At 51.2% G+C, this 14,757-nt stretch overlaps 1 long non-coding RNA gene across 1 annotated transcript; it reads right to left on the bottom strand.

Annotated features, from left to right (window-relative positions):
• Positions 1-9,557: 9,557 nt before the first annotated feature.
• LOC130683175 (uncharacterized) lies at positions 9,558-11,293 on the bottom strand. The gene is made up of 3 exons (XR_008996790.1): positions 10,519-11,293; positions 10,306-10,430; positions 9,558-10,159 (listed from the first exon to the last, which is right to left on the bottom strand). It is a non-coding gene; the product is annotated as an uncharacterized LOC130683175 (long non-coding RNA).
• Between the last annotated feature and the right edge of the window lie 3,464 nt (positions 11,294-14,757).

Raw genomic sequence — 14,757 nt, forward strand, 5'->3', positions numbered from 1 at the left:
TCATGCTTGCCAAATTCATAAAAGCCCAGTAGACGGATACATTATTAGTTAGCTCTCCTTTGAAGGCAAGGAAGCTGATGTTCAGAGTGAGTAGTCGCGACCAAGCACTTTGTACGTGCCAGAATTTATCAATCTGATTGGTTAACCCATCTAACAAACCAAGTGTCCCCACGATTGGTGCACTCTGTGCTAGCCCGTCAGGGCCCAACATTCATCCCAGCCGCGGAATGAATTGTGCCAAATATTCCAACTCCTCCAACTGGTATGAGGTGACACCTCATTGTGGTTTCAATTTTCATGTTCCTGACAGTGATGGTGAGCACCCTTTCATGTGTCTGTTGGCCATTGGTATTTTTTAGAGAAATGTCTATTCAAGTCCCTTGAACATGTTTAAAAAATTGAGTTATTGAAGTTAAATGTTATTCTTCCAAGTTTAAGGAGTTCCTTATGTATTTTGGATGTTAATGCCTCATTAGGTATATGAGTTGAAAAAATGTTTTCTCCCATCATATAGGTTGTTGCCCTCTTTGTTTTCTTTGATTCCTTCCTTGGCTGTGCAGAAGCTTTCTGGTTTGATGCAAATCCACTTGTGTTTTTACTTTTGTTCCTTTTGCTTTTGGTGGCTGATCCAAAAATCAGTGCCTAGACCAATGTACAGAAGTTTTAGACCGATGTTTTCATCCAACGGTTTTATGGTTTCTGGTCTTATGTGTACATCTTTTATCATTTGCCATTGAGTTTCACATATGAAATTAGATGAGGGACCAATTTCAGTCTTATGCGTATAGATATCCAGTTTTCCCATCACCATTTATTGATACGAATTTCCTTTCCCCATTGTGAGCTCTTAGCATTCTTCTTGAAGATCAGGCTACAGAAGCACATATTTATTTCTGAGCTCTTAGTTCCTTTGATCTATATATCATTTTATATGCCAGTACCATACTGTTTTAATTATTTTATCAAAATTATTTTGGCTACTTACCATCTTTTGTGGATCCATATGAATTTTTGTGTTTTTGTTTTTTTTTCCTATCTCAGTAAAGAATGCCTTTGGGATTTCAATGGGGGTTGCAATAATCTGTAGGTCACTTCGGTAGTATGGGCATTTCAACAAAAGTCCTCCAATCCATGAATATGGAATGTCTTTCCATACTGCCAGTGCCTTTAATTTACTCCATCAATTATTCATACTTTCAGCGTATAGGTTTTTCACCTCTTCAGTTAAACTTATTCCTAAATATTTAATTCTTCATATTGAAATTGAGCATCAGATTTTTTTTAATTTCCTTTTTGAGTAATTTGGTGTTTTGTTTAGACACATGACTGGTTTCCATAAGTTGATTTTGTATCCTGCAAGTTTGCTGAATTGGTTTATGACTTCTAAGAGCTTTTGCTGTTGACACTTTAGGGTTTACTACATGTATGATCATGACATGTATGAGCAGAGATAGTTTTACTTCTTTTCTGATTTCGGTGCCTTTTATTTCTTTTTCCCCCCTAATTCCCCTGACTGGGCCTTCCAGTGCTATTGAATAGAAACAGTGAGGGTGGGCACCTTTGCCTTCTGCCTAATGTTGGAAGAAAAGATTTCAGTTTTTCATCAATGAGTATGCTTGTTGTGGGTTTTTCATATATGCTTTTATTGTGTTGAAGTACATTCCTTCTATACCCAATTTGTTGAAGTTTGTATCATGAAATGAGTGCTGAATTTTCTCAAGTCCCATTTGTGCATCGATTGAGACAGATTATTTTATTCCCTCCCTTTGTTAATTCAGTGTGTCACATTCATTTGGTATGTTGAACTGTCCTTATATCCCAGGAATAAATCTGACTTGATCATTGTGTGTGATCCTTTTAATGTGCTGTTTAATTTGATGTGCTAAAATTTTGTTGAGGATTTTTCCATCTATGTTTATCAGGGATATTGGCCTGGAATCTTATTTTATTGTATTATCCTGTCTAGCTTCAGTATCAGGTAATGCTGATCATCTAAATGAGGTTGTAAGTGCTCCCTCCTATCCAATTTTTTGGAACCATTTAAGAAGGACTATATTAATGTCTCTTTAAGTGTTTGGTAGAGTTCACCAGTGAAGCCATATCATCTTGAACTTTGCTGTTTGGGGAGGTCTTTAAAAATTGATTCAATCTCATTTGTTCTTTGTGTGTTCAGACTTTCTATTTCAGCTTGATTCAGTTTTGGTGGATTATGTTTCTAAGAATTTATCTGTTTCTTCTAGGTCATCCAATTTGTTGGCACATAATTGCTCATAGTTATCTTCTATGACCCCTTCTATTTCTGAGTCATCTGCCCTGGCTGCCGCAGCTCCGAGCTAAAAGCCCACGAGGTGCTGGAGGCAGGCAACCGCCTGTGAGTCCCCGCCCCCAGGCAGTTGCCACGCCCCCCTCGCAGCGAGGATGCAGGGGCCACGCCCCCTCAAGCACCAAGCAGAGCAGCCGCCCAGGGCCAGACCAAATGCACGGCCGTTGGCCCTGCCCCCACGTGCTTGCACGGAGCTGGAGGGGCACGCCGCAACTGACCCTGGGAGCCCTCGAGGTGCTGGAGGCCGGCAACCGCCTGCATATCCCAGCTCCCAGGCAGCCAACACACCCTGCCCACCACGCACCAGCAGCTAGGACGCAGGGGCCACGCCCCCTCACGAGCCAGGAGGACCAGCCACAGCCAGCTCCGGACCAATAGCACGACCGTTGGCCCCTCGCCCGCACGCTTGCGCACAGTTCCAGGGGCCCCACCACAACGACCCTGTCAGAGCTGCTCGTCCACGCTCCCGCAGCTGCTCCCTGGGCGTGTGGTGCGCGTGCGCGAGGCAAAGCGGGAATCCGCTGCTGGGTGGATCCAGCTTCAGGGTCCTGGGGCCTTGGAGCTGGGCCTGCATTCTGCTGCCTGTGGACTGGGCATCCCCGGTCCACATCCTGTGCGTGGCTGCCCAAGCACCGCGGGGTTGCTGCCTCACAACCATCCTGTCTCACAGGCCTTAGGGGCAGCGGGCTTGAGTTCAGCGGCGGCCTTCTGAAAGACAGGCTGAAGCTTCCCTCCAGACCTCATCGATATTAAAAACATTTGCTCTGCCAGTGATCCCCTTAACAAGATGGAAAAACAAGTTACAGGCTGGGAGCAAATATTTGCAAAACATGTATCTCACAATAGACTAGTATCTAAAACGTAAAAGTATCTCTCTGAGAACACTCCGGGCTCGGAGCTCTAGACCCACCCGGGAAACACTCGGGTTCTTCCACGGGCCTGCTGCACTAGGTGTCCCCTTCAAGGCACCTGCTGAGTGCATGCAGGTTTCCCCACCGTGAGCACGCCTCCAGGTGGAGGGTGGCAGGCACACCCTGCTCTGTGAGCATGGCGCTCTGACCTGGATCCACACGGGCCAAGGGGCCAAATGAAGTTCCACAGCAGGTAGTGTAGGAAGAGCATCACTCCCCTCCTCTTCCAGGGGGAATTTTGTAGAATTTGAGCTGGCAATGAAAACAACAGGCAGCAGAAGCTACTTTGGGACTTGAGTTTGTAATGCATTCCAAGAGGCTCCAAACACCCATCCGGCCTGTTGCAAGGTGGGTACCGGGTCTCAACTCCGCAACCTCACCTACCGCACTAAAACGTTATGTGCACACGTGATCTCCCCATTCTGCTGCTCTTCCCTTACTGGGAAGACGATCTTCTGTCCGCTAAGGCCTGAGACCCACGTCTGGAGATTTTTGTTTGCTCAAAAGTCACCTGCCCCTGGCCTTCCTGCAGGAATGGTCAGAAATCAGAGTGCAGAGGACTGACATCTAGCCCTTGCATGGGTGGTGTTTTCAAACACATTTGGGCTAACAATTCTGTCTGCTTCTGGAGCCTAGGCTTTTTGATGGAGTCATACAAAAAGGGATGTGGAATTGGGACGAGATAATTTTTCCACAATGCAGTTTTCCAGTCGGTGGTCCTGAGAAGAATAAGCAAATCCTACATCAAAGCCGTGAGGGAGATTCTTGTCCACAATTGGTGGAGGAAGCAAGAGGGAAGCCTGCCTTTCGTGAGTGTCTCAGTACCATACTTTGCTTCATCATCCCTCTGAATATGAAGTTACTTGGTACAAATCATCTAAGGTTTCCCATGATAAAAACCCAAGTCCTGGGAGATGTCTGCAAGTTGTTCTTGTTTCAATCCCAATCAGGAGTTCTGTTAAATAAAGCTCACTGTGATTTGCTTGCAAGGCTGTAAATATCTGCAAATATATCAGAACATAAATGAATTTTCACCAGAAGAGAAAACGGAAGAAATGAAAAAATAAGAAGAGATTGCATTTGCCTTTGGCCGCATAGTACATGTCTGAGAAGATCTGCACAATCAGATGACACTGGTTCCCGGTGGACAGAGATCTGAGCTGCTGGGAAAGAGACGGGAGAAGGACTTGCCACTGGACTTCCCATGTTTGCAATGGACTGTGAATCATGCAAAGGTCTTACTTGTGTGAGATAGTGCATTAAAATAATTAAAAAGGTAAAAACATATTTAGCAGGAGCATGATGTCCCAAGAAGAGCAAAGGAGGAATTTCTGGTCTTGGACGTGGAGGCTGCAGGGCCTTTCTTTGACAGGCTGGGGCTTTCCAGCAATGGGGGCCTGGCTGGGGTCTGCAGGGACTCCACAGACAGCCCTGGGGACACACGGGCTGCTTCCTAAAGCACGATGGGCACAGTGCCCTGAACAAGGCATGGCTGCATAGACATCCCCATGTGAAACGCAGGGCTGCCCGTGGCCATGAGTACCGGGGTGCTTATCAGAGCACACGTTCCCATGGGTTCAGAATGCCCAGCCTCTGTGGAAGTCAGTCATGAGCGGTAGGAAGCAGTGGGTTCCCAGCCACAAACTAGGTCGATGGACACAGAATGAAAGTAGTGGGAACAACAGCTAGGACCTTGGTGCTGTGAGCCCGAAAAACGATTTGTAAGATGCCAAGAGAGGCACCCACCGAGGGTGTGGCCCTGTAAGCTGGGAAAGCACCTGTGCTCTAGCCCACCTGCCAGAGTGCCCATGGAATGCCTCCCCCTCCCTCCTGCCCCAAGCCCACCTGCCCCTGCCCCTCCCCCACTGCAGAATGTCTGGACCCCCTACATTCTAGGCCTGTTTAGATTCAAACTTGCCCTCCCTGAGTGGGCTCCTGAGCAGTTGGTGGAGGAGGCTGCTCTCTCGGACTGACTGCACTGGGTCCTCGATGTCGAACGGCCAGGCAGCTGCGGTCGGCTCTCAGCCCGTGGGGATGACTTCAGGAGGAGGTAAGGCCTGAAGGCTGGGTGGGACTGTTTCAGGGGCCCCCACCCACCGGTCCCTGGGATTCAAATGTGACTCTTATCCAGGCACAGTGGTTAGACCATCAAGGGAGGAGAGAGCTCCGGGCCCGAGGGTATCTCACCTTGCAGGTGGGGGGGCCTCTGGGAACCTGAGGAGGCCCTGGGAAGGTGGCTTCTGTAGGTGGGTCAGGTGACACGAGGGAAGTGCCCTGAGCAGGGAGAAGGGACGGCCACCAACACGCTGCTGCTTCCTAGAAGGGAGGCAAGCCATGGGCCCTGCGTTTGGGGAGGCTCTGGTGGTGGCTCGGGGGGATCCCAGGAAAGCCCAGTCCTGAGTCCTTCCCCTGGGCACACGGCTGGCCCCACGATGTCATCCCAAGGGATCTGGAGTGGACTTTACCAGACCCCACAGTGCGCTAGGAGAGGTAGAGAGACTTGGAGTCAGAAAATTGTCCAGGGGCCCTATCTGTGGCCAAGTCTGCAGGCACATGTCCTCTCCACCAGCAAGGCCACAGCATCCCCTGACTGCTGGAGCCCAGACCTCCCGCCCTCCCTCCAGCCAGAGCTCCTCTCCTCTGGGCAGTGGGCTGTTGTTGGGCTCAATGGGGACAGGGCAGCCGGGTGACGCCAGCAGGATAGGGCTTGGGCTCCTGAGTCATCCTGAGTCCTTCTCCCTATGAGGAGACTCAGTTGTGTAGAGCCACTTCCTCCTGGTGCCTGGGGACCAGCTGGCTCTGACCCCCCACAGGAATGTCCCCGAGCTCGGTCCTCCCTGAGCACACTCGGTGCTGGGGAGTTGCCGCCGGGCCACCCACCCTCCTTCCCTGCACCCTCCTCAGCTCGCATCCCCGAGAAGGCCGGCACTAGGGCCCAGCCCACCACCGCCCAGGCGCACCAATGCCAGCGGAGCCTGCACACCAAGGCCCTGATTGAGATCCCTCCTGAGGCCATGACCGACGACCTCGGCATCACGGAGGGGCCACCGGGGCCCGGCAGCCCAGCTGATGGGGCGCCCGGTGGAGAACGGGGAGAGGAGAGCTCTGGGCCGCCACCAGGAGAGGAGGGCGACTACCCAGACCCGGGTCTCCTAAGCTTCCTGGATGATCTTTGTGCCCAGGATAAATATTTTCTCATCAAGGTGGGCTGGCCCTGGCCTGGGTGCCACAGGATTTTGGGGAGCAGCACTCCCACCACCCACGTCTGGGTGGTGCCCAGGGAGCAGGGATTAAGTTTGTTTCTTATTCCTGAGCTCTGGTGTGTGTGTGTGTGTGTGTGTGTGTGTGTGTGTGTGTCTGTGTGTGTGTGTGTGTGATGGTGGAGGTGCACATGTAGGTATGTAAATGTGTGTGTGTGTCTGCGTGTTGTACAGGGATAACCCAGGTGAGCCAGGGGTGTGTGTGTTGTTGGTGTGCATGCTGGTGTGTGCGTGTGTGCGCATAAGTACGTGTATATATACTTGTGTGGGCGTGCATACGTTTGTGTGCATGTCTCATGCGGGGTGTGTGGCATGCAGATATATACTTGTGTATAATCTGTGCATGTGCATGTGTGCCTGTGGTCGGGGACCATGACCATGTCTTTCCAACAACCCCTTGTTGTGGAGGATGGAGCTGGTCTCTGCTCTTCCCTTGCCCTCCCGGTCCTGTGGGTGCCCAGGAGATCCCCTCCAAGGGTGCTCACAGCCTCTTGCTTCTGTGCCAGGTGGACGTAGTGCTGCACCCACGCTTCCTGGCGGAGTTGCTCTCCCCAGATCCGGAGCTGGACCTCTTGGCCCTCGCTGAGGAGCTGGAGAAGGAGGAAGGACTGTCCATCTTACAGGTGAGCTGGGAAAGGGAAGGAGACAGGTGAGCCCGGGGAGGGGGCAACCCAGGTGAGCCAGGTCAGGGGACCCCAGGACAGGATTCCTTCCTGACTGCCCCCTGCATTGCATGGCAGGAGTGGCTGGGAGGGCCTCTCTGAGGGTGGGGGCTGGGCAGGAGGATGGCAGGGAGAGGATGGGGAGCCGGGGAGGTGAGGGAGGACACAGGCTGGGGTACCAAGCAGGAGGATGAGGTTTGGCAGGAGAGCCACAGCGGCTGTCGTTGACATGGTACCTCCTCCCCCTCGGGCCGCCTCACAGTCCTCTCTCTCCTCGCAGCTGGAGCACATCCGACTCCTGGAACTGAGGCAGGAGGAGGGTGTGCAGGCCCCCCCGAGTCACGGCGCACCCCGACTGGACTCAAGGCCTCCTGAGTGTGAGGCGGAACAGTCTCCCCAGAGGCCAGGCCTCAGCCCTGCTGGCCCTCCAGCTGCCAAGGCCAGCAGTCAGCCCCCGTGTGCAGGCACAGCCCCTGCTGGGAAGACACCCCTGCCAGGGGCCAGCCTCGGGGTCGCTGGGGGGCCACCCTTGGCTCTGGGTCTGGGCTGCCCCTCACAGGCCCAGAAGAGAAAGGGGGACCCTTTTGTCCCAGAGAGGTCTAAGAAGCGGCACTGCAGCCAGTAGGGAGGAGCCGGCCCTCCAGGGCAGCTTCAGGCTCCTCCACATCCCAGTCCTGATCCTGGCTGCCGGGGGACAGGGAGGGTGGGGTGGGAGAGGTGGGAGGGCGGGGCCCCTGGGGGTAGCTGGTTGGGGGGTGGGATAAGAGGGCGGTGGGAGAGGTGGGTGGTGGGGGGTTTCAGCCCATTAGGACATTGTGTGTAAATGTAAATAAAGCCTGTTTTGTTAGGAAATGCTCTGGGCTTCTCCGTGGAAGGGGCACCAAAAGCAAGAAGGTCCTGGGCTTCAGGATCCAAGGTGCTGTCCCTGTTCCCCCTCCGGATTCATGTGCATTCTCCAGGTGGCTCCCGACAGCCCCCCCGCCCCCATAAGCCCCCAGCCCCACCCCTGCTCCTCTGGAGGCCGCTTTTGGGAGTCCGCAGGACACAGCATCATCACAGGACCCCAAACGTCTAAGGATGGCAGCTGCTTGGCGCTGTGCCCTCTGCAGCGTCAGCCGACTTTCTGCACAGAGCCTGCAGACAGTCCTTGTCTAGTCTCGCTGAAGCAGGCTGGTGGGCTGGTGGGGCGCTGCTGAGAAGACACCTCTGCCAGCCAGGGGTCAGCCTCGGGGTCGTTGGGGTGCCAGCCTTGGCTCTGGGGCTGGGCCACCCCTCACAGCCCCAGAAGAGAAGGGGGGACCCTTTTGTCTCAGGGAAGAGTAAGAAGCAGCACTGCACCCAGTATGGGGGATGCTCAGACATCAGGGTCTCCTGGGGGTGGTGAGCAGAGAAGAAAGGCATGTCATGAGGAGAAAAGCTCCACAACCGACATAGAAGGCCCCTCCTCCAGCCTCGGTGGGAGCATGGCATGTGTGGGCTGGTGGGCAGGCCCTCTTACCTCGGTGAGTACAGAGGGCGTCGGGCTGGGAAGAGAATCGGGGCACTCAGAAAGGATATTGGGCGGGTGGCACCTTGTCTCTCTGGGGGATTTCTGTGCAGGAGCGTCTCGCCCACTGAGGTAGGAGGCCCCATGCAGCTGTAGCCTGAGAGGCTGGCCTTGGGACCTTTGCGTTTCAACGATGCCCACACTACTGTCCCCTCGCCTCCCCCCAGGGCTGGACCCTCTGTGAATAGGTGTGGATGTTGCTTTGGTTTTGAATGTGCTCCTACTGAGACACCACAACTGACACACACAAGCACATGAGGGCTGCAGGGGCTCCGGGCTGAGGTCTGCACCCAGGGTTGGCGGAATGGGAGTCCAGGCAGGGTCCTCCTTGGCCCTTCTGGGATGGTGACACAGACCTCATGGCACAACAGTGGCCAACCTGGCTCCCAAGAGGGAGAGGAGCACAGAATGAGGGGCAGGAGCTGCAGGTGGAGGCCCTGCCTTCCCTCCTGGCCAACACCGCTTCTCCAGGTTCTGAGTTCTGATTCCCTCCCGGTGGGTCCTGAGGCTGAGTCTCCCCCAGTGGGGCCCTGCTCCTTCGGGACCCTCAGGTGGCCTGGCCCTCTGCTTGGAGCTCTGCAAAGGGAGGGCTACCCCTCCCCAACTCCCACAGGCCCCACCAGTCAGCCCCTGACCTTGCCGTCTGCCTCCCTCACATGCCCAGGCCCAGGCGGCCGCACCAAGGACTGGTCCAGGTGTTGTGTTCCCTCGTGGCCACTCTGCTGTGTCCCTCCCCGGGGAGGCCCATGTGGCAATCTGGGGGGACTGAAACAAGGTGGGTGAAGGTTTGCATGCTGTCTTGGAAAGGACAGAGGGAGGTCCACTGGGACGAAAAATGAAATGTTTAAATTTGCATCATGGCCAAGCTTGTTTATTATAGAAAAACAAAGCAGACTTGATGTTTGCTGGGACAGTGTACAAGGGGTGACTCCGGGAGGCATTGGTAGGAGGTGAAGCAGATTCTGTGCGAATGGCCAGGTCCCTGTCTCCCCTCCAGGTCACAATGCTCCTCCAGCAGGTGCTGTGCCTCCTGTAGCTTGTGGGCTCCCCACATAGATCAGGAGGGGTCCCACGTCACCCGTCACTCTGTGAGGACACGGGGCTCAGGCTGGTATGGATCCCGGGGCAGGTCCAGCACTCGGAGCTGAAGACCCCGGGCTGGCACCACGTGGCCTGGCTTCAGAGTCCCCTTCCTACCTTGCCAAAATCATCCCCCAGAGAGGCCGTGGAGTCCTGGGGAAATCCCAGTAACCCAGAGGCAGCCTGGGCCCATAGGAGCTGCCCCTCTGTTCCGGCTGCAGATGTCATGGTGTCCTGGTCACTGTGCACGGGGGGGCGGAGACCCACTTCTGGGGCCTTGGCCAGCTGCCCTCGTCCTTGCCAATCTGCGGACGGATGGTGAGGCTGCCTCCTCTGTCTCATCGGTCCTTCACTGGCTGTCCCTGGGCATGGGTGTCCTAGGAGGCTCAGACAGAGGAAGATGTGTCGGGCGGGTGGGAGGACAGGCTCTGACTGCTGGAATAGCTGGACAGATCAAGTTGGGAAAAGAAGTCCCCCACTCACAACTCTAGGAAACCCTCACTGGCTTCTTGGCCAAACTCACCCCTTGTGGCTGCCAGTAGGAGGGACACTGAGGGAATGTCAGCAGGGAGGTCAGTGGTCTGGGTCCTTCCCCAGCTCTCCCATGCTTTAAACAGCAAAGTGCCCGTGGGGCGCCCCGAGGAGACTCTGGGAACACCCCAGAAATCTAATCAGAAATACAGTCTGCTTTGATAACTCACAAATCTGTGTTTACACCTTCCCCTGTTTTTATTACCTGTTCCTCCTCTGTAGAGTCTTGAACCATGTTCACGGATCCTTGATAAATAATTGTCATACTTCGGATTCTTTGAAAAACAGACTCAGAGACAGAGTTTAGGGAACACCCGGGAGGGGTAGAAGAAGAAAGGATTGGGCAGAGGCAAAGTTGAACTTTGACCCAGACCCCAAACAGCCTCAGTCCACCGCATGGGAGCTGAGGTGCCAGCCCGTCTCTTCAGAGGTGTCTCAGTTGGAAGGATTTGGCCAAGCCTTTCTAAAGATGCCTGTGTCTCGTATCTGCCTCAAGCAGCCTGCAGAGCCACCTGCCATGTCTCCAAACTCACATCCTCTGCCATTTCTTCACACCGTGAGGGTGTCTTCAGGGTGGTGGTAACTCTGTGTGCGTGTGTGTGTGTGTGTGTGTGTGTGTGTGTGTGTTGGGGCTGAGAGTGCATGTATAAGCGTGGTACTTGTGTGAAGCCAGGGAATGGGGAGGTTTGTGCTTGTATGTTGTGGTGCAGCACGTTGGGGGTGTGTAGCTGGGGTGTTACATGAGGAAGACACAGACTATGACCTGCTGAACGAGACACAAGCCACCTACAGAGACCAGCAGGCGGCTTCCTCAGCATCTGAGCTCCCACTCGAAGGATGTGAAAACCCTAGAGTCCCTTTGATCGGAGGCGCAGCTTCAGTACACCCACACAGAGGTGTAACGTCACAGGTTTATTGCTCATGGAGCCCAGAGGTGGGGAAGGGCAGTCCTCTGCCTCAGGTCAATGGTGAGCAGTAGGCGGTGGGGCAGTAGGCGGTGGGGCAGCAGGCACTTCAGTGCCTACGCAGAGGCAGGGGTGGTGCCACTGACTTCACAGCCTCGACTCTTCAAGTGCCTACCTTCAAGGTGCCCTGGGAAGAGCAACGCTGGAACTTGGGCCAGCAGCCTAAGCTCCGGTCTGATCTTAATGTCCAGACTCGGTGTGAGCAGGCTCCCTGCCGTATAAGCCTGGGCAGCCCCTTGGGATGGCCGTTTGCTCCCCCAAAGGGCAGCTCCACATACATACGTGTGCCCATGAGGTATGGGCTGTCTGTGCTGGGGTGGTGGGCAGCTCCTGCAAGGCTCAAGGTGTTTATAGTAAGTTTCCTGGGTCTGCTTTGTGTACATAGTACAGGTTGAGTTGTGGCATGTGTAAACTCAGAGTGTTTAGTAACCTAATGTGTGCACTGGAGGATCGAGGCAGGTCATATACGCCTGTGTCCATGTGCATCTGGACAGCTGGGCTGGGGGTATATTTCTTTGTACAGGTATATTTATTTCTGTACCTATGTAGGTGGTCTGAGAGCGTGTTGGAGGGATGGTGTGTATTTTGAGAGGTTTGAGGGGTTGACCCTATACACTCAGGTCCAAGGGGATTTTGTGAGTACTTAGTCTCTCAGGATTATCAGGGGCCTTGGAGGAGTGGGGGGCTAGAGGGGTTTTTTTTTTTTGTGTGTGTGTGTGTGTGTGTGTGTGTGTTTTGCATGTGGAAGGAGGCTGGGAGAAGCAATACAGTTCAGGACGTGGTGGGTTATGCTACCAAGGGATGTGCAGGATCTGGGGGTTCATTGGGGTGTGGGATAGTTTGGGGTCCCCCTCAGGATGTGAAGGGCCTGTGTGGGTGTGTCCTGGGGGAGGTGAGGGGCATGAGTGCCCTGGTCCAATTGTCCTCCTTCCTCAGGAGCACACAAGAATTCTTTGTGAGCTTTGGTTATAATGAGAACCATTAATAATGAAATCTGCAGTGGTCTGGGCTTTTTAAAGGCGGTACAAGGAGAGAGGATGGCAGGTCGACATGAACATAGACACATAGGACACCATTTGCCCAATAGCCTCCCTCTCTTTCCTTTTCCATTCTTGGTTTTGTTGCTGGTGCTGAAATGTAGTGAAATTGCCTCAGCTGCTGGAGAAAGTTTTCTGTTAGCCAGTGTACTCCACTCCATGTTATCTGCATCCAGTTAGTGCATGATTTCCACTTTGGTGCTGTGTGAACTTTTTTGAGTATTGCAAAATAGAATTTCTGGCCTTCAGCTTCAGGAGTGTACTCTAACCCTGCAGTTTCACTGTAGAAATCTCATCTGCCTCTAGGAGATAAGTCTGTGGGAAGCAGCACCGTGAACTTGGAGCCCTAGCCCAGGAGTTGGCTTCTGACTGCCATTGCCCAGTTGTGTGACCTGGGACAAATCATTTGTCATCACTATTATATGAGGAAATGGAGGGGCTGGGACACTACTGTGACCTGCAAAAAGACATTTGTAAACAATGAAGTGTTTTTATTTATGATAACATTATAGTCCAGACCACTGGTGTTGGCATAAAGACAGACAGATGGATCAATGGAACAGAGAAGAGGGTCCACAGGTAGGCCCACACAAAGGTGCCAAGGTCACTCACTGTTGAGGAGACTGTGTCTTGTATTTTTTACAATAGAACCACTGGACATTCATGTGCAAAGTAATGAACCTCAACCACACCTTCCATCATACAAAAGAAATCAACTCAAATGGATCATAGACTTAATAAACTCTAAAGCTATAAAATTTCTAGGGGGAAACATAGGGGAATATCTTTGCAACCTTAGAGTAGGGAAGGAAAAACAGATATAAATGGAGAAATATGACAAAGAACCTTATCAAAATTTAACATCTCTGATTCTTAAAAGAAAATGAAAAGGCAAGCCACAGAGTGAAAGAAAATATTTTATAATACAAATATCTGACAAAAGACTTGAATTCTGAATATATAACTTCTCTATGACTCAAAAATAAGATGATAAGCCCTATTTTTAAAAAGGAGGTGGCAAATACTTGGAAAAAACATGTCACAAAAGAAGATATACAAATGGTCAATATGCACACAAGAATGTGTGCAGATCATCAGTTATTAGGGAAATGCAAATCTTAAAACCACAACCAGCTTCTGCTATACACCCATAAAAAAATCTAAAATTTAATACTAAATGTTGGCAAGGATATGTAGAAACCAGAACTCTCCTACACTGCTGGTGGGACTAATAGAATGAGATAACCACTTTGGAAACAGTTTGGCATTTTCTTACAAAGAAAGAGTGTCAGTTAAACATACACTTGCCATATGTTTCAGCAATCTCACTCCTGGGTATTTACCCTAGAGAAATGAAAACATGTGGCCACACAAAGACTTGTACAGAAAGTTCATTGCAAGTTTATTCAGAATAGCCAGAGAGTGGAAACAACCCAAATGTCCATCAATCGGTGAATGTATAAACAAATGGTGGTATATCCATACAATGGAACACTATTTAGCAAAGGAAAAAGGAATGACCCACTTACACTCAATAATATGGATGAGTTTCATAAGCACTGTGCTGAGTCATGAAGTTTACATGTTCAGATATCCACAAACAAAAGAATGTCTGCCACATGGTTACATTGATGTAAAATTCTAGAAAACACTAAACTCATTTATGGTGACAGTAGGTGGTAGTTACCTGGAGGCTGACTGCAAAGTAGTATAAGGGAAATTTTTGAGTGATGCAGATGGTCTGTATTTGGTTATGGTGGTGGTCACACAGGTAGATATAGACAGATTTGCAAAAATACATCAACCTTATAATAAATAAAATTGATCTTACAAATAGCTTAAAATGCTATACAAATACAAATTGCCAGGAAAGAGGCTGTAATGCAAATAAATGCCATGTGTAATACTTGAATTTAATATTAATCTTAATGTTATATTATTAAGAATGTAGGTGCTGGAGTTCAGACACCAGTTCTGCTTGTCATCATTCCTAAACTATAACCTTGACCAAGTTATTCAATCTTTCAGACCCTCAGTTTTTAAATCTATAAAAGGAGGACTATCATATCGACCTTACAGAGCTTTTGGGCACTAACAGACATCAAGTATTTAGAACAGTGCCTGGCATACAGTACATGTTTATAAATATTGTGTGTAATTATTAATGGACTTTAGTCTTTTCTTTCCTTCTTCTGTTAACCAGATTATATCAAGTCTTCTGCAAGTAGCACTGAAAGGAAGATCCTTATAAACAACCTCTGTCTTCATGTCTTTCTTATCCAAAACCCACCAAGTCTAGTCCTCTCACAGGAGTTTAAGAACCAAGACTAGAGTTAGGGCCAATCCCTTTCCAGCCCAGCATCAAATCAAATCAGGAGCCCTTCCACAGTTTTCAGGTGCAAATGAGAGGCTTTCTTCTTCCCCATGAGAATCTACACTTAC

This window comes from Manis pentadactyla, chromosome 3 (assembly GCF_030020395.1).
Source record: "Manis pentadactyla isolate mManPen7 chromosome 3, mManPen7.hap1, whole genome shotgun sequence".
Taxonomy (NCBI): domain Eukaryota; kingdom Metazoa; phylum Chordata; class Mammalia; order Pholidota; family Manidae; genus Manis; species Manis pentadactyla.